At 40.9% G+C, this 24,282-nt stretch overlaps 1 protein-coding gene and 1 long non-coding RNA gene across 3 annotated transcripts in view; one reads left to right on the forward strand and one right to left on the reverse strand.

Moving 5' to 3' along the window:
- LOC105473962 (delta/notch like EGF repeat containing) overlaps positions 1-24,282 on the reverse strand; it is a 363,113-nt gene that overhangs the window by 268,708 nt on the left and 70,123 nt on the right. The gene's annotated exons all lie outside the window — the stretch shown is intronic.
- Positions 1,616-9,493, forward strand: LOC105473963 (uncharacterized). Its single transcript, XR_982595.3, has 3 exons — positions 1,616-1,752; positions 2,225-2,291; positions 9,358-9,493. It is a non-coding gene; the product is annotated as an uncharacterized lncRNA (long non-coding RNA).

A 24,282-nucleotide genomic window follows, 5' to 3' on the forward strand; every position in this document is an offset into this window, starting at 1 on the left:
TTTCTCCCATGTGCTTATACAACCATTATTCAAACATATTACCAGAAGTAGTTACAGAGAATCAAGCAATTACAGAGAATCAACGTTCCTTTCATTGTAAGGGCCTAATGAAAGGGCTGGAACATGCTGAAACTATAAAAGAAGCAACATCTTCCTTTACCCCATCTGCCTGTTTGGGAAATAATACCAGCTTTTCACATATAAAGTAAATCAATAAATCAATACGATCAACAAAAAGGCAGGATTGGTAGGAGATATTTTAATTGTGTCATCTTAAAGTCTGGACTTGTTTAAAGCCTTCTCACTTTAAATAAATATCAAGTCATTTAAGTTTTGAAACTGCTTTTGAATTCAGTACATACAACATATTGTCCACACAGTAAAGAAGAGAGCATGTAGAAATGTCCATTTAAAAATAAAAGAAATATCCAATTCAAGTCACCTTTAACAAACCACCAGGGCATTTTAGAGCTGATGAGGATGACAGAGACCATGGGGTCGAACCCTGTTATCAATCACGTTGGAAAACTGAGGTCAAGGGAGGTTAATAACTCATCCCAAATCTCAGAGCAGGCAACGCATTTTTCTTTTCACTGAAGTGCATGGTCCCAATGAATTTATCAGAATGTCTCCTTGTATGCAGTGTAAATCTTCATGGTACCTCAACTTGTACTTCTAGTCCCCTTCCAATTAGCCACCAGAAACAATGTCTGGTGCCAGCCTCAGACAAAGACCCTGTGAGATATCTACAAAAATGCTTCACTCTCTCAATTTTTTCCTCACAATAAGCACCTACAGAGTGCAGACTGCAAATATCTGTAATTTAATAAATGCACATCACCCTGTATTTTATAAATATGACTAGTTACAAAATAGAAAAGGAAAATAGCTCAACAGGTCACCTAAAATCAGATAGTTGTGTTTATTTCACAACTTTAGACATAACAGATTTCAATTGATAAAGCCTTTTCCTAATTTTTCTAAAAGCTTAACCACTTGGTACCCAACCTTTCTAGCCTTCTGGTTTAGCAACAGCTCCAGAAGAAAACAATTTTTAAATATTTGAAGCAACTAAACAAGTATTTACCACCTATTAACAATGAACAAAACCAAGGAAGGAAATAAAGACACAAAGATTGCATCAATGAAACCATGATCAGGATGCCATGTGGAAGAAAAAGAGGTCTGATTGACAAGCGAAGTCTTATAAATGGCAACTTGTTTGCTAAAAAAACAAGACTCCCGGTAAAAACAAGCTGCGACCTCAAGTTGACTGTAAGCAGCAGGTCGTAAGTGTGACTAGGGAAGGAGAGTCCCTCACAAGCAGGAAATGAGAGAAGAGCTAGAAACCCCAAGCAGGTTGGAGGGAGTAAAGTGATTAGGCAGTGAAATTGCATCTATAGCCCCAGGGGCACTGCAATGGTGAGAGGCAGCACGTGGTATTTTCCAACATGGCGCAACAACGGTTCCCACCGCACGTCCTCTTCTGCTGAGTGACATTGCCACTTTCCAATCAGGAGGTAGAGTCCTTTTCTCCCCTCTCTTACACGTGGGCAGGCCTGTGGCTGTTCTGGCCAATAGAGCAGGGTAGACCATCATGCCGAGTCCAGGAAGGCGCTTGCCTGGCCCAGTGGCTACTACTTCCTGCCTCTTGGAAGACAGCCACTGGGTTGGAACTGAGGCTATCCAGAAAGCACCATGCTGTGAGAAGCCTACACTACATGGAGATGCTCTGAAGCATGAGATACCGAGGTGAGGGGCAGAGGAGGGGAAATAGACCAAACAGTACCAGGGGACCAGCCGTAGGAAGCAGGAAGTCATCAAAGTCATATATCCACAGTTTCAGACACTCCTGCTGGTATCTCACGCACCAGAGACAAATTCCTCAACAGAGCCCTTTCTGAATGCCCACCCCACAAAATTGTGAGCAAAATAAAATGGCAGTTTCAGGCAACTAAGTTTTGGAGTAACTTGTTACATAGAAATAGATACCTAAAACACGGGAACGTGGTAGTAACAATTGAGTGTTGCAGAGAGGCCATTTTCAACTGATTTTGAACGACTGGGCCTTTTGTCCAAAAGATATAAGAACCCCAAAACATTAAACAGAAATAACCAGAGCCGCTCTGATGCGGTGGACGAGGGTGTCCGGAATGTCAAGGAGCTCTGTGGTGGAATGCAGGATGATACTGGGGCCAGTGCACTGACCATGTTAACTCCACAGACAGGACCTGCAACCCTTACCCAAGAAGTCATCACCGTGACCCAGCTTCCTGAGGCAGTGTCCAGATGTAAGTCAACAGCTCTTAATCTTACCCTCTGCAGCCAGAGGGAACCTAGTTCTAACATCAAGAGTTGGAACCCAGGACATCAAAAAGGCTCTACCCTTGGTCTAGCCTCTTCTCTGCCTCAGGATCTGACCACTGATGTTTCTATCTCGCAGTGTGCCTACTTCCCCTAACATATTTTCACCCTCATCTTAACACATGTTTGAAAATACCAACAGCCCCTAACCCTGCTTCTTCCTATTTTCTTCTTCTCTCCCCTCACTCTTTTTTTCTCTCAGGGAAAGAAGCAAGAAAAAGAAATGGGACAGTGTTTTGCCTGGTGGTTGACTGATTCGACTCTGAATCTCAACTCTCTAGATTGCCATCCCAACTTTGCCAATTTGGTAACCGTGCCTCTGTTTTCCAAGCTGTAAATTGGGTGCAATCATCATACAAACCTGCTCATTGAATTGTAAGACAGAAATGAATTAATATGTGATAGTCAGCACTTGATAAATGTTAGGTCATCATTATTTTTCTAACTAAACCTTATTGCTTTCCAATATTTTAGTAAGGAGGAATTTATAGATAACACCTGAGGTGCCTCCTAAAGAGCAAAACTCTTACATATGATTAGACCTATATAGGTCTCTTTACATTTTACTAAGAAGGACTGACTTAGGTGGCTCAACAGCACTGTGGTCACTATGCGGAGACCTCATTGGGCAGAGATGGTAACAAGAGTTTTCTGAATTGTTGCCCCCATTTGAATCAGCCAAGTTAGCAACTCCAGGGTGCCAGTTTGAGTGAGTCAGCCCATAAAAGATCCTTGAGTAATACATGGAGTCAAGTGTCTCAGAGAGGCAGTCAGCTGTGGGGCTTCCAGTGAAATGAAAATTGTCTTAGTTACGAAGAGTTGGAAAACGGCAAACAAAAGGACTCACAATTTTGATTCATTTACCCTGTATCAAAGCATTCATGTTCGAAAAGTCAGCACCCAGAAATGCAGTGATGTGGCATTCTGAATATTTGTCCCTCTGTGACCGCATCTGTAGGTGACTTTATCTTTGACAGATGGATCTTTAAAACAACATTTATTGTGGTTGCTTCCTGATCATATGTAGTAACTTGGGCGTTTTCAGAAAGGGTGACCAAGAAGCAACCAACACAATATTAGAAGGTTATTATGACTGACAGAAAATATGTCGCAAATTAGGAGCACACAGAATGTGTGCCTTTTTTAGCAATCTCATCTGTAGGCACAATCTATTATCCCTAATCATTTCCCAATGTGTTTGTTGGCAGTTTCTCTATCTTCTATTTTAATGGATAATTACATTAAAAGCATGTTAAGCTTCAGCAGAATTTATTCATTCATTCAACACCAACTATACCAAGAGGCCCTAGAAGTGTTCTAGACTCACAAAAAAATAAAACCTGGGCCAGGGATGGTGGTTCTTGCCTGTAATCCCAGCACTTTGGGAGACAGAGATGAGAGGATCACCGGAGGTCGGGAGTTTGAGACCAACCTGGCCAACATGGCAAAACCCTGTCTCTACTAAAAATACAGAAATTAGCTGGGTGTGGTGGCACATTTCTGTGCCACCTCCTGCTACTCAGGAGGCTGAGGCAGGAGAATTGCTTGAACCTGGAAGGCAGAGGTTGCAGTGAGCCGAGATGGTGTCACTGCACTCCAGCCTGGGCAACAGAGTGAGACTCCATCTCAAAATAATAATAATAATAATAATAATAATAATAATAATAATAAAATCTTCTGGCAGATGTTTAAAATATGTCAAGCTTACCTGTGGCACAGAGATCGCAAGCTAATATATGTATTTGGACAGAGGCTTTTTATTGACAGCATCTCATTTTCTTTTTTAAAAGAAAAATCAACTTTTACTTTAGAGTCAGAGGGTGCATGTACAGGTTTGTTACAAGGACAGATGTGATGCTGAGGTTTGGGGTATAACTGATCCCATCACCCAGGTAGTGAGCATAGTATCCACTAGGTCGTTTTTCAACCCCTGCCTCCTTCCTGCCTCCCCACCCTTGTAGTCCTCAATGTCTATTTTGACATCTTTATGTCTGCTGTACCCAGTATTTAGCTCCCGTTTATAAGTGAGAACATGTGGCATTTGGATTTTTGTTCCTGTGTCAATTCACTTAAGATAATGGCCTCCAGCTGCATCTATGTTGCTGGAAAGGACATGATTTCATTCTTTTTTATGGCTGTGTAGTATTCCATGGTGCACGTGTACCATATTTTCTTTATCCAGTCCACCACTGTTGGGCACTGGGGTTGACTGCATGTCTTTGCTATCATGAATAGTACTGTGATGAACATGAGTACATGTGTCTTTTTGGTAGAATAATTGATTTTCCTTTGGGTATACACTCAGTAATGGGCTTGCTGGGTCAAATGGTAGTTCCGCTTTTAGTGAAAGCACCTTATTTTATTTTCTACCTACAGGGAAAAAAAAAAAAAAAAAAAAAATTTAAAGCCATTGGCTTGCCTGGAAAAGACCAGCTAACTTACGCATGAGGCTTGCCCCAGGTGCAATGTTGGTGGCTACAAGTGTGTCCTGATCATTTTCCTGTCCCCCAGTGATTCCTTGGAGCAGAGGTTTCTTTGAAAGCCATCAGAGAAGACCTAGAAGGACTGCCTTCTACTCTGTGAGCTCCCCTCCAGCTTCCTCTTAAAATGTAGAGAGAAGATGTCTGCAGGCACACTTCCCATTTCTGATGGAGCTTTCTTGGGGAGTGGAATTGGATCAGAAGGAAGGAAAACAGAAGACCTCTTACTTTATGTACTTCTGCATACTAAGCATTATTATTTTCATAATTTAAAAATATAACAATTACTGAGACTGGGCGCGGTGGCTCATGCCTGCAATCCCAGCACTTTGGGAGGCCGAGGCAGGCAGATCACGAGGTCAGGTGATCGCGACCATCCTGACTAACATGGTGAAACCCCGTCCCTACTAAAAAAAAGAAAAAAGAAAAAAAATTAGCCAGGCGTGGTGGCGGCGCCTGTAGGCCCAGCTACTCGGGAGGCTGAGGCAGCAGAATGGCCTGAACCTGGGAGGCAGAGCTTGCAGTGAGCCGAGATCGTGCCACTGCACTCCAGCCTGGGTGACAGAGCGAGACTCCATCTCAAAAAAAAAGAATTACTGAAACTTTCAGGGCTCTGATTTTCTCACGTGAAAAGTGACAACCCCAGACCATGAACGAACTGATATGAAGATATCACTTCCAGCTCTTAAATTCTGCGCCAGAAATACCTGCTGTGCAGTCAGTCACCAGTGCTTCCATCTCCACATCTTCATGAAAGAGCAAAAGAGAAGACACGGAAGTAATTTGCTTAATCGCTCAGTGCCTCAGTTTCCTCATCTGCGAAATGGAAATCATAACAGCATCTGCCTCATAGGGTTGTAGTAAGAATTAAATGAGCTAACAAAAGTAACTGGCACACAGAGCTCAAATGTCAGCGAGAATTATTTCCATTATGGTCATTCTTATTATTAATTCTGTATCAACCAATAAAATATTTCTGCCAGTATTTTTCCTAACCCAATAAACTGTGCACTATAGACCTTTTAGTGCTAATATAAAGTACTCTATCTAAATATAGAGCTATGAATATCTCTTTAATTAAAACCGCAGCAGCAAACGCAGTGCCATTGAACATAGCTTAAGCTACCACTTTTAGCTGATAAGGATGAGAAGTCAAACATGGTATCACTTCAATAACAGCCAAAATATTATTAAAGAAAGCATTCCAACATCCTAAGGATTCTGGAAAGGCTGCTTCTAAGAAGGTTGCAAATTCAAAGTTACTCATGTTTTTAATTAACATATTACAAAACATTGAGTAGGAGACTCTGACACATTCAATCTAAAGCTAAATAAACACTAACTATAATATAGCGCTTGCATACTAAAAAACCCAGCAGCTCACAAAGCACATCTTTGTGACTAAATGGAGTATCTTAAGAACTCAATTTCACAAACATTTACTAAGGCTTATCTCCTTAATAAAGCACTAACTGGGACACAAATATCTATGCTTCCAAAATCAAGATGCAGATTTCATTCATTTACGATCAAAGTTCAGGCTGGAATTTTTTGCAGGGTGGGAGGCTGGAGCAACTCACCAAATGATTATAAATGTCATGTATCAAGGAGAGGATAAGAATGTAAAGAAAGTTCTGAAAGAATTATAAAGCAGTACTATTTAGACTGCAGTGTTAATATAGGTAGTCCAGATCACAAAAGTAGACGTATCAGCCCAGAGATGATATTAATTAGTAAACAAACTAGTATTTGCAACAAAGTGTTAACATTTTTCTCATCTAAAACAATAAGAAAATATTAGGCCCAAATTTTCAAAGGATCTAAAAAGATAATTCACAAAATAAAAGCTCTGGAGTGAGCAAACATGGGGAAAAGCTCAAGTTTACTAGTAATTAAAAACACAAACTGAAACAAGATAGCCACTTTCCCTAATAAATTAGCAAGAATAAATTAATTAATTATTATTATATCAAATGTCAGCAACTTCTGTAAAACTGATCTCAACATTACCTCTGATGTTGTAAATTGGTGCACTTCTTTAGGAAACCTATCAGACAGTAAGTAAATAAGTGACATCAGTAATCTTTAATTTCATATGAGAAAATCTGTAAGTTCAAAGCTGAACATCAAAAAATGTCTTAATGGTAAATTTCAAGACAACTGAATGTATGACATTAGATAATGGTTAAGCCAGTTCTGGTACAATGACCACATGGAGTATAGCAACTGTTAAAAAACAGAATCCCTCTGTAAAACAATATGGAAAATGTGAATAATGGTGGGTTAAGGAAAGAAGCAGGATATAAAAATCATTCACCTATCACACTTACCACTTTGTTAAATATTTTGAATATCTCTAGGGAATAAACAAAAAGTACTGGAGTTATATTTGGGTTATGGATATTTTTCTCTTTCTTGCTAAACTTCTCATAATGGTGTTATGCCACCTTATTTTTAAAAATAAAATTACATTTTGGGAACTAAACAACTAAGAGAGTAGAATTTCTTTAGAAAAGCTAAAATGAATCCAAAATAATATAAACAATAATTTAAGATTTTAGCAGACAAAAAAATAAATCCCAAGTATGAAAGGTGAAACAAAGCCACAATGTGAAATCTAGTCGGGCAGGCTGGAACAGAAAACAGCATAGCTCCTTGCAAGCCTGGGTGAGCATGCCCGTCCAGCAGCAGCCCGTTCAGGGCCTGTTCCCAAGGGCAGGGGCAGAGTGGACAGCAGGCACCCAAACCACCCTGGTTCCTGGCACCACGGAGTAAAAGCATCCACATCCAAGAGAGGCACGCTTCAGCCACAAGTACATAGAGGACTGTCTCTGGGCGAGGCGTCCTCCCTCTACACTCGTTCTCTGGATGTTCTTAACGCAGGTCACAGGAGCACTATCTTATTCATGCACCTTGCAGACAGCCTGAAGCAAATAGGGCCTAAAGCCAAGCACATAGGCAATTGGCTTAGAAAACATGATACCAGAATATTTATCCAAGTAAAAACACTGTGAAGACTGAGTTTAAGGAGTAAATTATGTAGGCTGGTACTCAGCAGGTTGTGACTTCGTCCTCTCCTAAGGGACAATGACACCCATGCACAACCTATGGAAATGAGAAAGAAGGTAGCTTAAGGAAGCAGAATATGAAATTAAATTTAGACCATGGTTATAACTTTCTTTAAAAATGTTGAACAAATATGCATATAGAATAAGCAAAAAAAAATTGTAATAGCTATGTTTGAGTTATGGATTTTTTTCTTTCCTTCCTTCCTTCCTTCTTTCCTTCCTCCAAGCTTTCTCTGAAATGATATTATCTCATTCTGTGAGGAGGAAATTGAGAGGCAGAGGGTGAAGTATCCCAATAAATTCCACTGTACTCTCACCACACTACTGCAGCCTTTCTCACTTAACAAATTTGAGGAAATGATTTTTCTCATGCAGTTAAGTTGTATTGGGAATAATTCTGAAAATAGTATCATTTTACTTCTGAATTCTAGAAACATATACTCAAAAAAGAGAAAAACAAAAGCGTTACATTTTGTAAGGATGTAATTACATCTGGAATTTGCTTTTGGAGCTATTTTGAACTTACAATGTAAGACTTAAGGAGAAACCACTTTTTCTAAAAGAAAACAGATTGGCATTTACTGCCATTTCACAGTCTGGGCAGAATTGGGAACTGGGGAATTGCCCGTCTTTTCTGCTCTGGTGGCTTTACAAGGCTGCGGGCCCAAAGGAGTCTGTCATCACCATGGCAACCTGGCTCAGCATCCTCTGCGAGCGGGAAGGAGGGGCTGCCTCCCCTGTCAGGTTCACAGCACCCGGCCGCTCGTCCTCTTCCAGCACCTGAAATGCCCTTTCCCCCACCAACAGAAACCCTTCAGGGCCCAACCCAAATCCTTCTTCCCTAAGGTCTTTTCCTTAACTTTCGAGAACAGCTGTGACCCTCTTCTTTGAACCACATCTAATGACAGCTTGACTGTCAGTTTTTCATCTCAAGCTCCAGAGAGGCCGGTGGCTGTGTCTGCGTTGACACAATTCTGTGCAAGGTTGATATTCAGTCTGTTTGTTCAAGGACAGTCATTCCAATTGTTAACATAGTGAAATACTTCTGTTCTTCCATACTGCCCTGAGCACCCCTCTCTTCCCCTCTCCCCATGCCTGTTCCCTGGATGTTCTGGCTTTTTCCTGGGAACTCCTCCTATCTCCCTGGCAGCAACCAAGAGGTTCATGCCTGGTACAGCAGGAGACCTCCAGCCCTCTGGCCAGGGTCAACTCTGACTGGTCAAACAATACCGCATGTTAAATGTTTTGACCACGGCCCTTTCTATGGATGCACTAAGGTCCCACAGGAAAAAAACTCCCATATTGATTAGCAACATCTACCAAGGGTACGAAGAGGAAGAGGGGCCGGCATACTGTATGACGCGGATCTGATTAAATGTCTGCAGCATCTAGGCTGGCACTTTAGTATTGATACAAGTCTCAATGTCTTTATTTCTCTCATGCAGGAAAGGGACTAAAGGAGGGAACAGGAGCATAAAGGCAGTAAGGAAGAGAAGAGGAAGGTAGCCCATAACATAATTGGAACCATTTTGTATTTTTTGAGAGCAACCTGCACTGCACAATCAACTGAACCAACTGTCAGTTCAGAAGGAACCTGATAGTGATCCTTTTACTTCCTATTCACAATGTCCATAGGAGAACCATTTCCTAAATGCACTGGGAAATCACCGTTATATTGATAACAACAGCAAAAATAGTATTTTGTACAGCATTTACCATGTACTGGTAACAAAAGCAAAATAAATATTTTGTGTAGTGTTTGCCATATACTGAGCACTGTTCTGTGCATGTTACAGGTATTAACCTACTTAATCCTCAAAAAAACTCTGAGGGTTATTTTATAGAAAATATTTTTATATTATATGTATTTTTTATATTGTTATTGTAGTTGATGTTTTACAGAGTAAGAAACTGAGGCACAAAAAAGGTAAGTAATTTGGCCATGGTTACAAACTCAGAAAGGACAGAACCAGGATTCGAACGCAGACCGTCTTCTTCAGGGGCCACATTCTCCCGTGGCACACTGTAACTCCTCCAAGGCATTGTTTGCTGGCGCACACCGTTTGTACCAGCATATCGAACTCAGCATTTTCCTGACTGAAGCAAAATGAGAACAGCTTCCCAACAAACTCCTGAGCTGCTCCACGCACAATTCTCCCCACATCCAACGGCTGTGCTCAGTCCCTCAGAACCCCCGAGTCACAAGCACCCCTGTGCTCCCTGCCCTGGTTGCAAGCCAAGCCAGTGGCACACCGGTGCCAAGTCATAGGGAAGACAGTGTTCCACTGGCACAAAAAGTCATATCTGGACCAATGGGTGAACAGCAGGCACCCTCGAGAAGGCAGGATAGATGGGGAAGCAGGAAATGCTGAGGAGGGAAAGACAGAGTGAATGAGCAGAGTCCCAAAGCGAGGAAGGACCTGGTGCAAGTCCTGCATCTTACTGACGAGGTCCAGAGAGAGGGTGGCGCTTGTCCAAAAGTGTAGTTCACTTAACAGTAAGACTTAACTAAATTTCAAGTCCCTTGAAATCATGACACTTGAATCATGAGACTTGAAAAGTCCCTAAGTCATGTTGCATCAATACAGCTAGCAAGGTATGAACTTGTTCCCCCAAATCAGTTTTCCCCCTCTACTTAGGCACAGCTATAGACTACATTTCCCAGACTCCTTTGCAGTTGGGTGTGGTCACATGGCTGAGGTAATCAATGGAATGGAAGAGGAAGGTTCAGGTACCAGATCCAGGTCTGGCCATACAAACCTCCCTGACTGGCTCCTTCTTGGTCATTCTCCTTCCCACTGACCAGAATGAAACCCCTGTGTGATCTTGAGTAAAGTTGCAGAGCTCTCTTTAATTTGATCCCTGAAATGACTGAGTGGAGCTGACACTCTCCAAAAAAATAATAAAACAAAAATCCGCCATGGTCACCTGGAACTGCCCTGGACTACCGCTATTCGAGTGAGAAACTTCTGTGAGGAACCATTACAGGTTTGGGTCAATCTGTTATCTCACCCATCCCACTCTAAGGAAAAGTTCCAGCTGGTCTTCCCCAACCCACTCCCATCCCCTCAACACACACATATACTTCTGTCTGTCATCAATCATTTAATTCATAAAATGGTAATACAATGTCTACCCAACCCCATCAGTTTAGAATTGCCGAATGGGGTATTTAAAGTTACAAAATACAACAAGCCTCCTTTCATTCTGTTTCGTTTGACAATTAACTCCTAGTTTAGTTTGATATTAAATATGCTTTAGTCTTTACTCTTGGTCCATCGTGGTGTGCTGAAGTTGGTTCACTGCCAATTGTGAGCCAGTTTTCAGGAATTTTGTGAGCTGGTTGTTAAATGCAGACATTATTAAAAGTTAAAGTAAGCACTTACATTAAAGTATACTAAAAGCAAAGGTAATACATACTCAAAACCCATCTCTTCCTAAATATTTTACTGCAGTTTGTCATCCACACTCCTGAAATTATTGGCCTCTATTGTATCTATACGATGGAAATTCTATATAATGGTGCTCTAGTGTGTATCTCTTCCCAACTCTGCATTCAGAGACATCATCTTGGTAGCCTGAAATCAGCTGTATTGGGCATTTTGCAACATAGAAATTGGCAAAGACTACAAATCAAGTGCATTTGTTTCTTTTTGCTGGAGAGTCAACTGTTAAATATTTACCACTGCTCTAAGGAAAAAAACAGCCTTGAACATCATCCTCTTAATTATTTGACACAGACATGGAAGCATTTGGCCTTTTTGTTAATATGGAAATACCATCATGTTTTACTTGTACCTTTTACTTAATTTGGTTTATTTCAAAAATTACTAAGTTGCTTTAAGAAAATTATTTAATGTTCCTATTACCATGAAAATAATTGGAATAGATACCACAGAAAACATATTAGTGGAAATTTGAATCCATTATCTATGTTCTATTCAGAGCTAATGAGGATTCTTCTTCCTTAAATTATGAACAATCCTTTAAAACCAAAACTAATACGAGAGAGGGAAAAAATTACAGTGGTTTATATATCAATTCTTCCCCAACTGATTAACAGATTCCATGCAATCCTATTCACAATCCTAGCAGGCTTTTTTATAGAGATTGAAAAAAGATTTTATAGACAGTTTAAAATGTATGTGGAACCACATATAAAGAACCTTAAAAAAACCCAACCATTTTTTCAAAGAATGAGTTAAGAGGACTTAAACGATCTAATTTCATAATTGCAGTCTAGTACAGATTACCTATAGTCATTGAAGCAGTATAGTATTCGCCTAAAGGCAGACAAAATAGATCAGTAGAGAAGAGTCCAGAAATAGACACAAATGCATGATTTTTGGCAAAGGTGCCAAAGTAATTTATGGGAAAAGAATACTCTTTTCAACAAATGGCGCAGGACAACTGAATACCTATATGAAAAACGTTCTCTTGGTGCACAAATCTCCTTTTCAACCTGCACGTTTTGACACACAGTGTGCCTGAGGGGAAGGGCAGAAAGAGAGACCTAAAAAGGCTATCTTCCCTCGCTATATGAATTCAAGTCCAATCAGAAGACATAGGGGTATTTTCTGTTCTAATTATTTAAATAAATTGATCAAGTGCAGGACTCATTTATCTACTGGGACCTGCTAAACCTATAGCCAAAAGTCCAAAATAAAAATATTACTTAGAATTATATCCTTTCACTACTAAGACATACAGTCATTTCTTTGAGACAAACTAAGAAGCAATCTATAAAACTATATGGGTAAAACCCACCTCACAGATTAAGAAAATAAATTCCAAGGAAATTAGGTCCCTAATCCAAAACCACCACAAACCTCAAGGCCAGGTCTGCAGGCTTCCGCTCCGCTGCTTGAATCCACTGGGTTTCTCAGTGACTGTGACCACTTGGACTCACCTGCCTCAGAGCCCCTGGGGAATCCCTCTAAATGTGACTCCCCAGTTCTCAGAATGGCAGTGTCTGGGAGTGAGGTTAGATTTATACCCTGAACACTCCCTTCAGGTGATACCAACACACGTCTCTGTGACCATAGCATGTGGGACTCACAGAAAAGCATTTAGAAATCAGACAAAGCTGTGGGAAACCAGCTTTTAGAAATGAGAAAATAGGGGTTTTTTTAATCATAAGCACAAATTATTTTAGACTATTTTCCCTCCAACTATTTTATTTGTGTTTGTTTGTTTGTTTTTGAGATGGAGTTTCACTCTGTCGCCCAGGTTGGAGTACAGTGGTGAGATCTCGGCTCACTGCAACCTCCACCTCCCGGGTTCAAGTGATTCTCCTGTCTCAGTCTCCTGAGTAACCAGGATTACAGATGTCCATCACCACGCCTGGCTAACTTTTGTATTTTTAGTAGGACAAGGTTTTGCCATGTTGGCCAGGCTAGTCTTGAACTCCTGACTTCAAGTGATCTGCCCACCTCGGCCTCCCAAAGTGCTGGGATTACAGGCATGAGCCACCGCACTTGGCTTCCTCCAAACATTTTAAACATTTTGAAATATCTTGTTGAAACATTCAAGGACATTCCACAAAGAATAAAAACAATGATTCCTAAATGCATTATAAAACTAAGTTTTTGAGGGTTTATATTTGCATTTGGAAAAGCGGCTAAGAGCAACGCTCGAATAAGACTGGGGCTTCAGACCCAGTCCCCACAGACATCGAGCAGTTGACCACCAAAGGACTGGACCAGGAAGTCAAGATGGGAGCACAAATCTGCCAGGACACAGCAAAGAACCCAAGGGCAGGCGCTTGAATGATGGTCCAATGTCGGACTCGGGAGCTCATAGGACTTGCACATTTTCACCGATTAAATAACCCGGAATGCAAGTTCTGGCTTTGTCCTCCAAGGGACAGCCCTCCATTTGAACTTGGATCTTAATTACCAGCACATATTTATGAAAGAGCCCTTGAAGAAAAATTGTACTGAGAAAGAGAAACATCAGCAGAAGTCCTTCCCCCATAACCCTACCTGCTGATTTCTTTTCACAGCTTACAGGAGCACTTGTCCTGCTACTGCACCGCTGAAATTATAGCACCTTGAGAAGGCTAATTTAAAAGGTTACAAGACAAAACAAAAACAACTATAAAAGGCTAATATTGGCCTAGGTGTGCTTTTACGAAGTAAGGTCAACACAATTTCAGTTCTATCGTGGCAGGCCTTCACCTCCTCAGTTCTCAGCTCTGATTTGCATGTTTCAGGATTACATTACAATGCAATACTTCCCACTCACAAAGTCAGAGCTTTGTTGAAGTGATTAATATAGAAATGTGCCAAATTATTTAAAGATATCTGAATAGTGAGCAAAACATTATCATCAGATGATACAGAGGAGAAAAGTAGCTCAGTACAACCTGTAAAAAAGCTGTCACGGAAATACCTTTCTCTCTACTCATGTGGTATGAGGAGTTTGCCTATGTGAGACTATTCCAAATATCTGTGATAATCCCTGGAATCAAAAAATATTTCAAATCAGTTTAGCTTTACCGAACTTCTTCTCAATCATGGTACAGCAGGAAAGAAAGAGAAGGATATCAAAACATGTTCTACGCGCCTGAGGTTGACATTTTCTCAGAACAATGTGTGCACAATAAAATTGAGGCAATGTCAGGAAGTAAATGGCAGAGGGTTCACTGGAACCATGAATGGATTGCTGGACAGCGTGCTGAGGACCCAGCGGAAGTTGGAGACCGTGAATATACCAGTGTCATGGATGGGCAGCTTTCTCTGGCAGAGCTCCGGGGTTTTGGATAGAAAAGGTCAACACCTGAACAGGACTGAGTTGTGGTTTTGCTGAGTGGGTGCAGCAGAATGTCCAAAGGGGTGAGGGAGGTGAGAGTATGGCAAGAGATTGGCTCAATGGAGCGCGTGGCTTCACCTAGCAAGCAGGAAGAGAAGGTGGAAGAGAGCTGTCTTGGGTCTGGGAGGGGCTAGGTGGGAGAAAAGAAAGCCTTAGAGGCCTTAGAGATCTTGTTGAAGTTGAAGGACAGATGCAGGAGGAATAAGTGAGTCAGGAGTTGGAGGATGCATGGTAATGGTATGGACAGGACACTGCAAACAGAAATTTCAGAAGTCAACAGTTCTAGGGATCACTTTGTCCAAGACGCAATCATGAGCAAGGCTGACTGAACTGGAGTGGGTGTGAGGTTAGATGCAGCTGAGGGGACACAGCCACAATGAGGCTGGAGAGTTGGATGGGTTTTTCACAGGATGTTACATTGAAACCAGGACTTAGGGGTGGAGAAGAAAACAAAATCAGATATGACAGATTTTGAGGAATGTGGGGATATGACAGAGTAGAGTTTATGGCAGGAAAAGCTCCTAAAGAGTACAATTTTGTACACAGATGCAAAAGAGCAATATTTTCAAGCTATATTGGGAATCTAGAAGAATTTTCCCTCCCCCGCCCCCTGCCACACACACACACATGTTGCTCACCGAGTTAATTTCATACCCCAGATCTGTGACCCCAGGGACTTTTTAAAACAAACAACCATTCTAGACAGGGAAGTAGAGAACTACAATGTTGGTCCTCTGATCCATTAGCAATATTGCAACCTTCATACTGGGAAAAATGAAGCAGACTTCCAAGAAAAGAAATAAAAGTCAAAAAGAAAAAACATGAAGACAACCCCCTGGGACATTTAAATTGTTCTTTTAATGGAAGTTGGGAAAAAATATAAAATTCTGCATTTCAGTGAAGTAAGTAGGTTGGTCTCCTCTTTGCTTCTCAGCTCCCTCTGGTGGAATACTGATTTTTATGGCATGCCCGGTGAAATCAAAAGACCCTAGAGGTCTGGCCAACCTTCCACATACCGAGATATAACATTAGGGTGTCAGGATTGGAAAGAGAGGGAGAAAGTAATCAGAGAAGGGAGAAACAAGGAATAAGCAGCAAAAAATAGTGAAGAAATATGATTATAAAAGTCTCACTTCTATCACTTTTGGTATTTTTATTACATTAAATATAGTCTATTACCTTATGTTGAAATACTGCTAAATTATTAACTTGTCTTTAAATTGATTTTCCTAGTATTGGGAATAAGGTTTCATTCAAAGGGGAAAAGTACCTAAGACATTTTGCTGTAGCTTTTAGAGAAATCACTAATATTTCCCTAAATTCTGCTTTATCGATCCCAAAAGTTATTTTCATTTTTACCTGAGAAACAATTCACCTGAGGAAATGCACTTCTTCTCTAATAATGAGAAAGTCACTTTGACAGAGTTTGTACAAAGTTTTGCAAAGAGGCTTCAATTCCCCCTGCAGTGACAGACACCCACTGAAAACACCATGAGAAAAAAGCGAAGTGAAATGGTTTGGATTGGCCTGTTGGGCATAAACATCAAGGTCTGACAAGGTCAGTGACTCCAGAATCTACAACACATGGCAGGAAAACATGACCACGGCAGTCTGACTGACCCTTGGCTCCTGACCAAAGAGGAATGAGAGAAGCCCCTCCCCGAAGCCAAGTGAGTCACGGAAGTGGCGGGGCCTTGAGTGAACCACTGCCCTTCCTGTAAGGAGGTTGTGTAAAAATTGCCCAAGCCATATGGCTCCTCTGCAGACAGAACTTTCAGACTTCCTCAACAGATATTTGCAATAAAATCAAGCTTCTCTCTACATCACACCAAATCTTCTCTAGGGTATAAACATCCCCTATAACTGCAGAGAACCAACAATTGAACAAAATAGTCCAGTAGTGGCCTGAGTAGGATCCAATGTAGTGACAGCATTACTTGCATATTACTTGAGGCCATGGAGGGCCAGGAAAGCACACAGTATATGGAAGCTTAAAAAATAATAACAAGGGGCCAGGCACAGTGGCTCATGACTGCAGGCCCAGCACTTTGGGAGGCCAAGGTGGGTGGATCACTTGTTTGAGACCAGTCTGGGCAGTCTCGAGAGATGGTGAAACCCCATCTCTACAAAAACATACAGAAAGTAGTCAGGCATCGCGGCATTCATCTTTAGTCCCACCTACTCAGGAGGCTGAGGTGAGAGGATCCCTTGAGCCCAGGAAGTGGAGGTTGCAGTTGAACCAAGATCACGCCACTGCACTCAGCCTGGGCGACAGAGTGAGTCCTTTTCTCAAAAATAATAATAATAATAATAATAATAAGGAATTTGAATAGTGTAGTGGTCTCAAGAGTTACTAGCTATGTGGCCTTAGGCAAGTTATATCCTTTATGGGCCTCAGTTTCCCAGTGAATACTGTGATGACACCTATCTTAAGCTGTCTGTCTGAATCAGAGATGTTTGTGAAGAAGTCTCATAGTTTGGAAAGCATTACGCACTTACAATCAGCACATGGATTTCATTGATTAGCAGGATAATCCCTGCCCAGTCTTGAAAGGGGAGAGGAAGTTGCATAGCAGATAGGAGCACAGGCCCTGAAACAGGTCTAGCTGTCAAACCTTGAGTAGGTTACTTAGGCTACGTGTACCTCAGTTTCCTCACTGGTATCATGGAGATGATCATCATGATAGTAACAATGCCCACCTTGTAGAGTTGTCAGGATTAAGTTTAAATCCATGAAAAGTGCCTACCAGCCCAGAAAAGAATTGGGCATCAGTTAATGTTGACTTATGCTATCACAATGCATGGAGCATCATTTTTGCCATACTTAGCCATTTTCTTACATTTTGTCTCTATATCATTTTCTTTCCCTGTTTATGCTCCAAAGCGGTCCCTTCATTTTGTGATTTTCTTTTTAATTTCTCAAAGTCAATTATCTTCTTACCTTCCCAGATGATGGTTGCCTAACGTTGTCTCAAAGAACCTTGAAGGGTAAGAACCATGCGAAGGCCCCTCATCGCCACTTCAGTGCTTTGCACCAAGCAGACACTCAGCAAATGCCTCATTGGCTCGCATAGCTGTAAGCACACCCTCTGTACTGTTCATGATGCAGACAAGTGAACACCCAAACAATGCCAGCCCAAGGATCAATCCTGCACCTGCCCCCAAATTTCCCAAATGTCACTGATCACTACACTTTCATTAATTTTTCATTTTTGTGGGTACCTAGTAGTTGTATATATTTATGGGGTACATGAGATGTTTTTGATACAGGCATGCAATGTGTGATCATTACATCATGGAAAATGGGGTATCCATCCCCTCAAGCATGGTCACTATACTTTGCCTAAATACCCTCCATCCATCAAGGATGATGATTGTCTTGATTTCCCTTTTTTCTTTTTGAGCTGGAGTCTCACTCTGTCTCCCAGGCTGGAGTGTGGTGGCGCATCTTGGCTCACTGCAACCTCTGCCTCCTGGGTTCAGGCAGTTCTCCTACCTCAGCCTCCCACATAGCTGGGATTATAGGTACCCACCACCATGCCTAGCTAATTTTCGTATTTTTAGTAGAGGCCAGGTTTTGCCATGTTGGCCAAGCTGGTCTCCAACTCCTGACCTCAGGTGATCTGCCCGCCTCAGTCTCCAAAAGTGCTGGGATTTTTGAAGAGAGTTTATTTTTCAGTATTGTGATAGGTATAGATGCTCCCAAACTCGGGAGTCACCTGAGAGTTACAGCTGCAGGTTTCTAAGACTCTTTCATCCTGACAATTAAGAGAAGATGAATGGACCATTCCTTAGATCATCAGGAATGACTACACAGATGTTTATGCTGAACTTATGGCTCTAATTTTTAAACTGTAATGGGCATTTCAATCACAATACTGCACAACCCATCAGCTGTAAATATTGCTTTATGAAGTAAAGATGAGTAATCAGTAACTGTTGACATCTGTAGGATGTTTGTTGACACAAATAGAGCTAAATCCAGACTCTTAGGATGGCACTAGTCCATGGAATCCGAGTTGAAGAAGCCATGGCATTAGTGCCTTTAGTAGGGGGAAAAAAAAAAAAAACAACTTTTTTTTAAGAGACAGGGTCTCACTCCTTCACCCAGACTGGAGTACAGTGGCATGATCAAACTCCCGGGCCCAAGCAATCATCCTGCCTCAGCTTCCTGAGTAGCCGGGACTATAGGCACAAGCCACCACGCCCGGTTAATTTTTTTTATTTGTATTTTTTTTTTTTTAAGAAATTGGGTCTTGCTATGTTGCTCAGGCTAGTCTCAAACTCCTAGCCTCAAGGGATCCTCCTGCTTCAGTCTTCCAAATTGCTGGGATTATAGACATGCATCTGGCCCAGGAAAATTTTTAAAGCATTTTGTATTGGATATCCAATAAGCCAGAAGCTCAGGATATTTGCTACTAACGTAGCAAGTCATAGTTAATAGGTGAACAGGATCAAAGTTGTGCTGAACAACACTGCAGATCCCTCTCAATCTGTCCTTCTGGGACAACTGAAGTTCTTTCAAGCCCTAGAAATAGGCCATGCATTTTGTTCAAACTGAGTTGCACATTCTTTTAGCTACTGCAAATATGTTCACCAATCTGTCAATAGTACCTGAAATGTAGGATGACTGTAATTTATCCTTCAAATCAGGTCACCTTTAGAGCAAAAGGGGTGCTATTAATCATTACAAGGAGATGAATCAGGAATATGGTCACCCTGTATAAAAGCTGGTGGAGAATTAACCTAATCTGGCCTCATGGAACAGTTTTACTTTGAGCTTCTTTCATTCATCCACTCAGTAAAACATTTTCTGACCTTGTGCCAAGTCCTGTGCAAGGCACTGAGAAGAACCATGATGAAGGAGCTGTCAGTCCTCACTCTGCAGGGCTCCTTTTACAATGCAGAGGAAGCCATCGGGAGCATTCCTGAGTCCAGGTGTCAAGTGCAAGCAGAGCAGACACAAACAACTACATGTACACAGTCCTGAGAGCCACAGTTGGGAAAGGAGGTCTAGTCCTCCCCAGGGAAATCAACCAGAAACTAGTTGTCTGTGGGAATCTATTCCTTCAGCCACTTTGCAGGGAGACCAAGGGGTGAACCAATTCCCTGACAATGTGGATTCTAATCTTTTTTCTGTTGCTGCCTGGATCTAACTTTCGGCAGCTCCCTCTCTGTATTTCTCTCCTTTCCATGCCTTCTATGAAAGCTGCACCAAGTAAATAAAACCAGAGGGTATGCACCCGATAATCCTGTCCCGAGTGTGATTATTTTCAACTTCTAATTTTAAGGCGTTATTACAAGAAGTGGTAATGACTAAACAAGTCCCAACAAGCACAGACTAGCATATTGCTTAGATTGCCAAGAAAAAAATATGTAATAAATAATAAAATCGCCAAAAAATGATTTGGAAAAGCATTGTAAACACAGATGGCTTGCAATGCAAAAATACATAATGTTATATCGGTTTAATGCAGAATCCCAAACATCAAAACTGGTAAGTCAAACAACCATAAATTTGCATTTGTATTCCGCTGATGCTGACCAAGTACATTATGCTTGTCTATGCAGTTGTGCGGTTGACAGAACTTATGGAGAAAAAGGCTTGAGCCAGCCGTCTCTGAGTTACTAATAGGATGAACTAAACATCTGACAGATGCTCGTTATACAACATTACACTTAGGCTCTCCACAGGAATAAAAATCAACAATATAAAAGCAAAAGCAACCAACTCTACAAGTATATTTGACCATGTGTTATTGGCACAACCTTCTGACATTCGTTTACTGAACGCACACTCAGTGCCAGGCCTAGGCCAGGTCCTTAGGGTCCACAGTGAACCAGACAAGCTCCCTGCCTCATGGAACTTACATGCAGGAGGCCAGAGACAATAGAAAAGCAAATAATAAATATTTAATATCAAGCAATGCTAGTAGTAAAAAGAAAAATAAAACAGAGTGGCCGGGCACGGAGGCTCATGCCTGTAATCCCAGCACTTTGGAGGCCAAGGCAGGTCGATCACAAGGTCAATAGATCGAGACCGTCCTGGCCAACATGGTGAAACCCCGTCTCTACTAAAAATACAAAACTTAGCAGGGCGTGGTGGCAGGTGCCTGTAGTCCCAGCTACTAGGGAGGCTGAGGCAGGAGAATCACTTGAACTCAGGAGGAGGGGGTTGCAGTGAGCCGAGATTGTACCACTGCACTCCAGCCTGGCAACAGAGCAAGACTCCATCTCAAAATAAATAAATAAATACATACATACATACATACATAACAGGGTAAGAAGAGGTCAGAGAGTACATACATACATACAAATATATACATACATACATACATACATACATACATACATAGTAAGAAGAGGTCAGAGGGTTCCAGGATGGCCTGTCTAAGGAGGTGACATGGGAGGAGCGAGCTGAATATAACCAGGGAGCAGCAATCTAGGAAACGAACAAGTCAGGCCGGAGGGAACGGCCAGGGCAAGCTATTTCACTGGATGAAAACTAATCGGTTGACATCATTTTCAGAACTCAACTTCCCCACTTGAATTCATTACACTAATATTAGTACATACATTTTGAGAATATTCACATCAATGCAGGTGCGAATATAAACCTGGAAACGCTTGTAGAATGCAATCTGGAAATAGATATCAAAAACAATTACAAATACCATAATTGTTCAATTCAGTAATTCTTTTCCTGAAAATATATGGTAAAGATGTATTCAGAAGTGTGCACAAAGGTATTTATATAAAGATAGTTTTGGATATCCACATCAAAGATATCTATAACTTATATTAGCAATAAATTGGAAACAATTTCAAAGTCTGACAGCAGAAGAAATGTTCAATGAATTATAATACATTTAGATGATGAACTATCAATGATTAAAAAGCAATTTTTGTATGATATGTGATGACATGCAGAGATCCTCATAAGAATTTTAAGGGAAAAGGCAGAGTATAAAATTGTATATGTAAATATACTTGAAATCTATGACATATTTGCATATACATGTGAATAATATTATGAGGGAAATGGTTAAAGATAATCATCTGTGATTCGGGAGATTACAAGTGACTTACTTTCTTTTTATTTCTCTAAAGGTTCTAACTGTTCCACAAAGGACACGATGCATATTTTTCAGGAGAAAACAATTAAAGAAATAGGAATATACACTTTTATCATTAGCCTTTTTATGTTAAAAAAAAAAAAAATAAAGGAGCCAGCCACAGTTAAAAATGTATTAAGTGCTCTGTAAAATGTAGGGTTGTCGTTTTAATGTACTGGGGAGGTACTGAGCTCTTCTTCATTCTTATGTTTGTATTTTTTTCTTCCTGTTTATTGGTGCTGTTGCTTTCCTATTAACCTAGATACAGGACTGTACCAGGATCATGTTTGCATCCCAGGAGTCTAGCACACTGTGTGGTACCTAGTAGATGCTCAGTAAAAGCAACTGCATTATGTAAGTTATGAGTTCAAAGTAATTAGCTCCATTATCCATTGCACAAATTAATTGTCTCATATTTAACTCAAAGCATATACTATTCCTGGAGTAACACTTAAGTTGTTCTGCATTCTGACTATTTAGAGCTTTCTCTTTGCAGAGCGTTTGGGTGCTTGAAATAACTGTACGCTTTTTGTACCACTTGGAAGTGCCGAACTGGAGCTGTCTAAAGTCGCTGTAGCTATTGCATTTCTCCTTTTCCTTTGCAGTACTTCACCTCAGAGATGTCAAATGACTTCGATATTTTAGAATATCCAGTTTTCCAAAGAATGCTTTTTCAAAACAATCTTTAGTTTTGCACTGGAACTTCTAAGCATATGCATAATAGTCATTATGATAACAAAACCAAGTTATTACAGATATTATGTGGTAAACTTCTCTACATATGTGCTCTGATTATCTATGACCTGACACATTGTTTCTCTCTGATTCAAATGCAAAAAGCTAATAGACATTTCTCTGAATAGTACACTTTGCCCCAGAATAACGCATCACCTCTATATTCACTGTACCAAACATTTTTTTTTTTTTTGCAAACTCTTCCTCTATTGAAAATGTGCTTGCAATTACAGTAGGTTTTTTCCTACCAAGTGATAATGTGCCTCAGCTAACCTGTCTAGTGAGGCCAAAATCCATGAATGAAGCATATGCTATCCTGAAGTCACTACATTTAACAGGTCACTGACCCTTGTAATTATTTCCAGTAACAGAAACCAGAAGAGAGGAGGAGGCGAGAAAAGGCTGGACAACAGCAGCAGCTTCAAAGGGCCTTGGCGAGTACTCTCGGCTCTTCTAATTCACCATCATTTCAGGATTTATTTCTATTGCAATCAGAAAACTGCATTTTCCTTTATATTCCTTTTCTGTTTTTTCTCCTTTTCTTTAAGGTAAGTAAGCTAATATCAAAGATTGACTGCAAAGATGCTTTGGAAATTTTAACTATACATGTATACGCTCATCAGTACTACATATTAAAATATGTTATCCTCCATAGAAAGGAAACCATTAGCTATGCAACCCTGTTACTTTGAAATGAATTATATCCAGTGATATGCAGATAAATGTTTAACAACCAACTCTAGGAGAAAAAAATCCTGATACATAGGATTTCCAATTTCTATATTATAAATAGTCCCACCAGTTCTCAGCTACCAATACGATGTCATTGAACGCCAAGATGCACACAACTCTTGCAAGCCAGTATGAGTTGGCTCTATCACACCTGATGCTAGCTAATAACATCAAAATTATATGAGGACTATAGCAATTGAGATACAAGGAGGGTTTTGTATTCATAACCTACAACATGATGATGAAAATTTCCAACACCTGGGGTCATTAGACTTTGTATAGAGTGGATGAGAATTATTCTTAACTCCTCTCCTGCTGTCTCTTCTCACATCTTCTCTTAAGAAATGGCATCACCGGGCGCGGTGGCTCACGCCTGTAATCCCAGCACTTTGGGAGGCCGAGGTGGGCAGATCACAAGGTCAGGAGATCGAGACCATCCTGGCTAACACAGTGAAACCCTATCTGTACTAAAAATACAAAAAAAATAGCCAGGCATGGCGGTGGGCACCTGCAGTCCCAGCTACTTGGGAGGCTGAGGCAGGAGAATGATGTGAACCCGGGAGGCAGAGCTTGCAGTGAGCTGAGACCACGCCACTGCACTCCAGCCTGGGTGACAGAGCAAGACTCCAAGAAAGACAGACAGACAGACAGACAGAAAGAAAGAAAGAAAGAAAGAAAGAAAGAAAGAAAGAAAGAAAGAAAGAAAGAAAGAAAGAAAGAAAGAAAGGAAAGCAAGCAAGCAAATCAAAATCATTAGCTGAACTCCCAGGTGTAACTTACACCCCAAGAAATAAACTCAGGAAATCTACTGTCCCGTACATCCTGACTAAGGAAATTTCATCAGCTGAAGATTCAACCCTTCTAGGCTCTACTCCCAGTGGGAAAAAAAAAAATGTGCATATTCCCTCACTAAACTGTTCTCCTTTACTCATACCACAGTGTGAAGGAAGTATCAGAGCCCAGGTTTTGAAGGTA

Source organism: Macaca nemestrina, chromosome 11 (genome assembly GCF_043159975.1).
Source record: "Macaca nemestrina isolate mMacNem1 chromosome 11, mMacNem.hap1, whole genome shotgun sequence".
Lineage (NCBI taxonomy): Eukaryota > Metazoa > Chordata > Mammalia > Primates > Cercopithecidae > Macaca > Macaca nemestrina.